The 6,325-nt window shown below is 39.4% G+C and overlaps 1 protein-coding gene across 1 annotated transcript in view; it reads left to right on the plus strand.

Annotated features, from left to right (window-relative positions):
- NUP35 (nucleoporin 35) overlaps positions 1-5,318 on the plus strand; it is an 85,654-nt gene extending 80,336 nt beyond the window's left edge. The window contains exons 10-11 of the transcript XR_004027933.1: positions 2,966-3,076; positions 5,249-5,318. The gene's annotated coding sequence lies outside the window, so the exon portion shown is untranslated. The remainder of the gene's footprint in view (positions 1-2,965; positions 3,077-5,248) is intronic.
- Positions 5,319-6,325: the final 1,007 nt, after the last annotated feature.

Consider the following 6,325-nt stretch of genomic DNA (forward strand, 5'->3'; position numbering starts at 1 on the left):
AAACAAAAAAGATCTTAAAACAGAAAATAGTATGCCAAAACTAGAGGTGATTTTCTTTGTTATGCTAGACCTTCCTTTGATTCTTTTAATTACAATGAGATGGAAATTTTAGGACACTAAGGGAGACAGATTATTCAAAGGCTTTTGTATGCCCTTTCTTCTCTTTCAAATACAATACTCCCCATAATAGTGTAATACTATTAATCACACTGCTTTCAGCCCTCTACCTGAAGGTGACAGTCTTCAGCTGTTCCAGAAGGTCCTGGGTCCCAAAGTTCCTGTCACTCACTGCTGATTGGGCACAGATGAGAGTGCCTAGTTTTCATTCAGCAGCCTGTTGTGGGTACAGGGTTATGGCTGCAATGAAGCAGGATCTTTGTGATCCTTTTTATTACTCTTCTTTCGTGGGGGAGGAGAGAGATAAAGTGCCTACAGGGAAATGCAGTTGCAATACATTCACTCTCACAACTCATTTTTCAAACCCCAGGGAAGACTTCCCTACATCTCTTGACCTAAGTCCTTGAAGCAAAATGCAGCTGCATCCTTATGCTGTGAAAGTTGTGTGTGGTGGTGGTGTTCACACTGGAGAAGGACACTGCTTCAAAGCATGGGGAGAATGTGAGCAGAGCAACCACTTAAGTGAGAGAAAAGACAGATTGACTTTCCGAATTCTTCCAATTAGAAGGCATGAATGCTGATCCCCACAGTGCCTAGTGTCATTTTCTTGTTTCGCTTTGTGTCCAGCATGAGATTTTGGTAGTACTCATGTGTTAGTAAGGTATTCTCAATGGTTGCACATGGTTGGTGAGAAATATTTTGCAATGGTGAGCAATTTATTTTATTTTTAAATGTGTGTGTATTTATGTATGTATGAATGTAGATATTACATTTATCTGCATGTATATATTCTTAAATTTTTATTAAAAATTAAACAATCTTAAATGTAATATGTTTTAAGCATAACACATTGGCAGCTAGCACATTAGCATTGAATATTAGAATTATAGATGCTTTTATTTTCTAAAGTATTTATTTTATTAAAAACTTTTTTTTTTAAAGAAATGGGGGTCACTTTATGTTGCCCAGGCTGGACTTGAACTCTTGGGCTAAAGCAATCCTCTTGCCTCAGTCTTCCAAGTAGTTCTGGGATTAAGGGCACTGCTATTTTTCTAAGTATTTAATAATATTAATTAAATTTTCAAAAAGTTAGGCAGAAAATTGATTTTAAATAACTGTGATTTAAAAATTGATTCTGTTAATATGTGTGCCTTTTAATTTTAAGAAATAGTTTTGAATATTTTAAGAGAGAAATAAACTATTTGAAAACATGAGCCAAGTGGTTAATATCGAGTGTCAACTTGGTTGGATTGAAGGATGCAAAGTATTGTTCCTGGGTGTGTCTGTGAGGGTGTTGCCAAAGGAGATTAACATTTGAGTCAGTGGACTGGGAGAGGCGGACCCACCCTCAATCTGAGTGGGCACATCTAATCAGCTGCCAGTGGGCTATAATAAAGCAGGCAGAAGAAGTTGGAAGGACTAGACTTGCTGAGTCTTTCAGCCCTCATCTTTCTCCCATGCTGGATGCTTCCTGCCCTCGAATGTCAGGCTCCAAGTTCTTCAGGTTTTGGACTCTTGGACTTACACTAGTGATCTACCTGGGACTCTCAGGCCTTCGGCCACAGACAGAAAGCTGCACTGTCTGTTTCCCTACTTTTGGGATTTTGGGACTGGCTTCCTTGCTCCTCAGCTTGCAGACAGCCTGTAGTGGGACTTTACCTTGTGATCGTGTGAGTCAATACTCCTTAGTAAACTCTCCTTCATATATACATCTATCCTATTAGTCCTGTTCCTCTGGAGAAGCCTGACTAATACAATGAGGAATAATTTAATTTTTCAGTTTTTTAGCACTTAATTTAATTTATATTTTTGGTGCAAATATATCCACATTTGAACACTTTGAAGACAATTAGATTTACTTTTTAATTCTTTAAATAATTGAGGATGAATACAAGTCAAAATTGTGATAAAAATAGATTGAATAGAAATAGCAATCATTTGGTTACGCATGCCTGTAGTTTCAGCTACTCAGGAGGCTGAGGCAAGAGGATGCCTTCAGCCCAGGAGTTCAAGGCTGTAGTGCACTGTGATCATGCCTGTGAATAGTCACTGCACTCCAGCCTAGACCATCTAGGGAGACACCAACTCTTTAAAAAAAAAAAAAATTGGGTATCACTTTTTAAGCACTTCTCTCAAAAATGAAGCTCAGTAAAGAAGAAAAGTGGGGAAAAAGCTGGGGTTGGGGGGAATAGAAAGACTTGCTTCCAACAAATAGAATAAGGCAAAATGAGAGTGTATGTCTTCTGAGGACCGGGTTGCAAAGATACTGTGACTTCTTTCTTTTGGATCTCTTGCTCTGTGGGAAACTAGCTGCCATGCTTTGAGGACACTCAAGCAATTCAATGGAGAGAACATATGGCAAAGAATTGAAGCCTCTTGCCCACAGCTACATGGGTCGGCCATTTCAAAAGTAAGTCCTGTGGCCTCATTTCAGCCTGGAGGAGACTGTAGCCTCAGTTGACATGTGAACCTTCTGAGAGACTGAGCCACGATGACCCAGTTTAGCTGCTTCCAAATTCCTGACCTACAGGAATTAACAATAAATATATATTGTTTTAAGCTGCTATATTTTTGAAAATTTTGGTTATGTGGGAATAGGTAATTAATACAACCTGTTTTAATCTATTCTCATAAGAGCAACCAAACCATGTTTTAAAAATATGTCAGATCATTTTGTCCAGTTTTTTTCATCAAAGAGAAAAAGTCAGATCATGAACATCTCAAAACTGTCCTATGGCTCCTCATTTCCCTCGGAGTAAAATCCAAAGTCTTTAATGGCCTTCAAGATCTGGCCCCTTCTCTCACTGTTTCCTCACTGACCTCAGCTCCTCCTTTCTCTCTCACTCAGCTTCAGCCAACCTCTTCTCTTTGATGTTCCTCAAACATCCCAGGAATGCTCCCACTTTAGAACTGTTGTACTTGTGGTTCCTGCCAACCCAAATCCCAGATAGCCACACAGGTAACTTCCTCATTTCCTTCAAATCAGCTTAAATGTTACTGTTCCAATGATGTGTATACTCTGATCACTCTATTTATTATATTTAAAATTGCACTGCTATCTCTTGCTTTGGGACCCCTCATGCCATTTGTCATGCTTTAATTCACACTAACCTATTATATAATTTCCTTTTTAATGTTTATATTATATAATGCTTATTTTTACTGCTTTCTTCTCCCAAATCGCAGGAATTTTTGTTATTTTGTTTATTGATAAAAACATGCCTAAAATCATGCATGGCAGATAGTAGGTGCTCAATATATGTTTGTTGACTGATTTCCTCATTCCCAGCATCTCACTTTCAAAGCACATCCCTCAATAGCAGGCACCCATTCAGTTTAAGGCACTGAATCCTAAGGCTTGTATGATCCATCTGAGGCTTTTGAAGAATATATGCAAACACCATAAATATGGCCATCATTCATTCATTTACTCAACAAATATTTTTTCTTGAATGCTTTTTAGATTACAGGCATTTTGCTTGGTACTGGGGATATAAACATAAATAAAACACAGTTATGATCTAAAGAAAGTTATAGTTTAATAGGAAGAAAAAGCAAACAGTTCATTACAGGAAATGGGAAAGGGTGGTAAGTTAAAGATGCTTTGGGGATACCTAAGTAGAGACATATTTGTCTATAGAGTTTATGGGAGAGATTTGGGCAAGACATATATTTGGTTGTCATTGCCACATAGGAAGTGAATGAAGTCACTCAGGAAGAATATACGCAATGGAAATAGGTCAAGAATCAAATTTTGAGAAATATTTGCAGTGAGAAGGAGAGGATGTAGTTACAGAGGCAGTTAAAGGTATTTCTGTTCTTTTCCTTTTGGGCACGGGGTAGGATTGCATTTCTCTGGTCACTGTGAAGTTATAACCACATTGCTAGCTTTGGCCAATGGAATGTTACCAGAAATGACGTGTGTCACTTCTTGGCACAGGCAATACACCAGTCAGCTGGTTCCCTTCTCCTTGGCTTAATGATTTGAAATGTGTTTATCAGAGGCATGTGAACCACAGCAACTCCATCTCGAATAGGGACTGGATAAAATGAGGCTGAGACCTACTGAGCGCATTCCCAGACAGTTAAGGCATTCTAAGTCACAGGATGAGATAGGAGGTTGGCACAAGATACCGATCATAAAGACCTTGCTGATAAAACAGTTTGCAGTAAAGAAGCCAGCCAAAACCCACCAAAACCAAGATGGTGATGAGAGTGACCTCTGGTCATCCTCACTGCTACTTCCCGCCAGCACCATGACAGTTCAAATGCCATGGCAATGTCAGGAAGTTACCCTATATGGTCTAAAAAGAAGAGGCATGAATAATCCACCCCTTATTTGGCATATCATCAAGAAATAACTATAAAAACGGGTAACTAGTAGCCCTCAGGTTTGCTTTATGGAGTAGCTCTTCTTTATTCCTTTACTTTCTTAATAAGCATGCTTTCACTTTATGGACTTGCTCTGAATTCTTTCTTGCACGAGATTTAAGAACCCTCTCTTGAGGTCTGGATCGGGACCTCTTTCTGTAACATGTTGATGTGGAGCCTCTGTCAACCTGTTTTCCTTAGTGATTATCAATAGTGAAACTCCTCAAGACCTGTCTTGGTCTTGTAGTGTGGGTGAGAAATACACTTTTGTTGGGTTAGGCCACTGAACTATTTGTTACCACACCATAACCAAGTCTATCCTAAGGATTCAAGGAGAGTCTTAGGAAAAGGAGACTTTATTTTTTATTTTATTTTATTTTTTTTGAAACAGGAAGGGGACTCTCGTTTTATTCAGAAGTAATTTTAGATTTTTGAAAAGTTGCAGAAACAGCACAGTAGTTTCCAATATATACCCCTCACCCAGCTTCCACAAAACCACGGGCCGATGATAAAAACCTGGAAATTAACAATGATCCTGTCCTATTGATAGACTGCACTAAAATCTCACCAGTTGCTCCACTCGTGTTTTTTCCTGGTCCAGATCTTACTTACATTTAGGTGTCATGTCTTGTTTGTCTCCCCCAGTCTGGGATGGTCCCCAGTCTTTTTCTGTCTTTCATGACTGTGATGCTTTGGAAGAACCCAGGCCAGTGGCTTTGTGGCACATCTCTCCTTTTGGGTTTCCCTGATGTTTTCTCAGGATTGGATGGAGGTTCTGCATTCTTGGCAAGACCCCCATGGACTGACGCTGTGTCCTGAGTATTTCATCATGTGGATGTGTCCTCATACAGGTGACGTTAACTCTGATCGCTTGGTTAAGGTGCTGTCTGCCAGGTTTCTGCACTGGAAAAGTACTTTTTTTTTTTTTTTTTTGTCAAAGGAGCAGGGTATAAAAGGCAGGGCATGAAATCTGAGAGCAGGTGTGCATCAGGAATTAGGAACCAGGAACTGGGAGCTGAGGCTGCTGCCCTCTGAGGAAAAGGAGACTTTAAAGAAGATTTACAAAGAATGGAGAAAGAAGATTCAAGAAGATGAAGATGTCAAATGCCTCATTGCAAAATATAGATTGGAAAGTGTTCCTTTAATTTGGCATTTTGTGGGTCATTTGTGATTTTAGTAAATTATGCAATGTGAAAAAATATACAGTTTCTTTCAAATGGCGAACAATTAAAGAAAAATCTCATAAGTGTGGGCTGTAGCAAAAGTGAGGCTCTTATTGTTGTCATTGTCTGGCAGAAATCTGAATTCTGACCCCACAAATTTCTCTCCTCTCTTTTCCCTGCTCACTTTGAACTGAAGTACCTCTTTACTCCTTCCTTCCTTTCCCTCCCTCTTATCTCTTTGCCTCCCTGTAGATTCCATCACAGCTTCCTCCATCCTTTTTTTTTATGATTATACTTTAAGTTTTAGGGCACATGTGCACAATGTGCAGGTTTGTTACATATGTATACATGTGCCATGTTGGTGTGCTGCATCCATTAACTCATCATTTACATTAGGTGTATCTCCTAATGCTATCCTTCCCCCCTCCCCCCACCCCACAACAGGCCCCAGTGTGTGATGTTCCCCTTCCTGTGTCCATGTGTTCTCATTGTTCAGTTCTCACCTATGAGTGAGAACATGCGGTGTTTAGTTTTCTGTCCTTTGGATAGTTTGCTGAGAATGATGGTTTCCAGCTTCATCCATGTCCCTACAAAGGACATGAACTCATCATTTTTTATGGCTGCATAGTATTCCATGGTGTATATGTGCCACATTTTCTTAATCCAGTCTATCA

This window comes from Nomascus leucogenys, chromosome 22a (assembly GCF_006542625.1).
Source record: "Nomascus leucogenys isolate Asia chromosome 22a, Asia_NLE_v1, whole genome shotgun sequence".
Taxonomy (NCBI): domain Eukaryota; kingdom Metazoa; phylum Chordata; class Mammalia; order Primates; family Hylobatidae; genus Nomascus; species Nomascus leucogenys.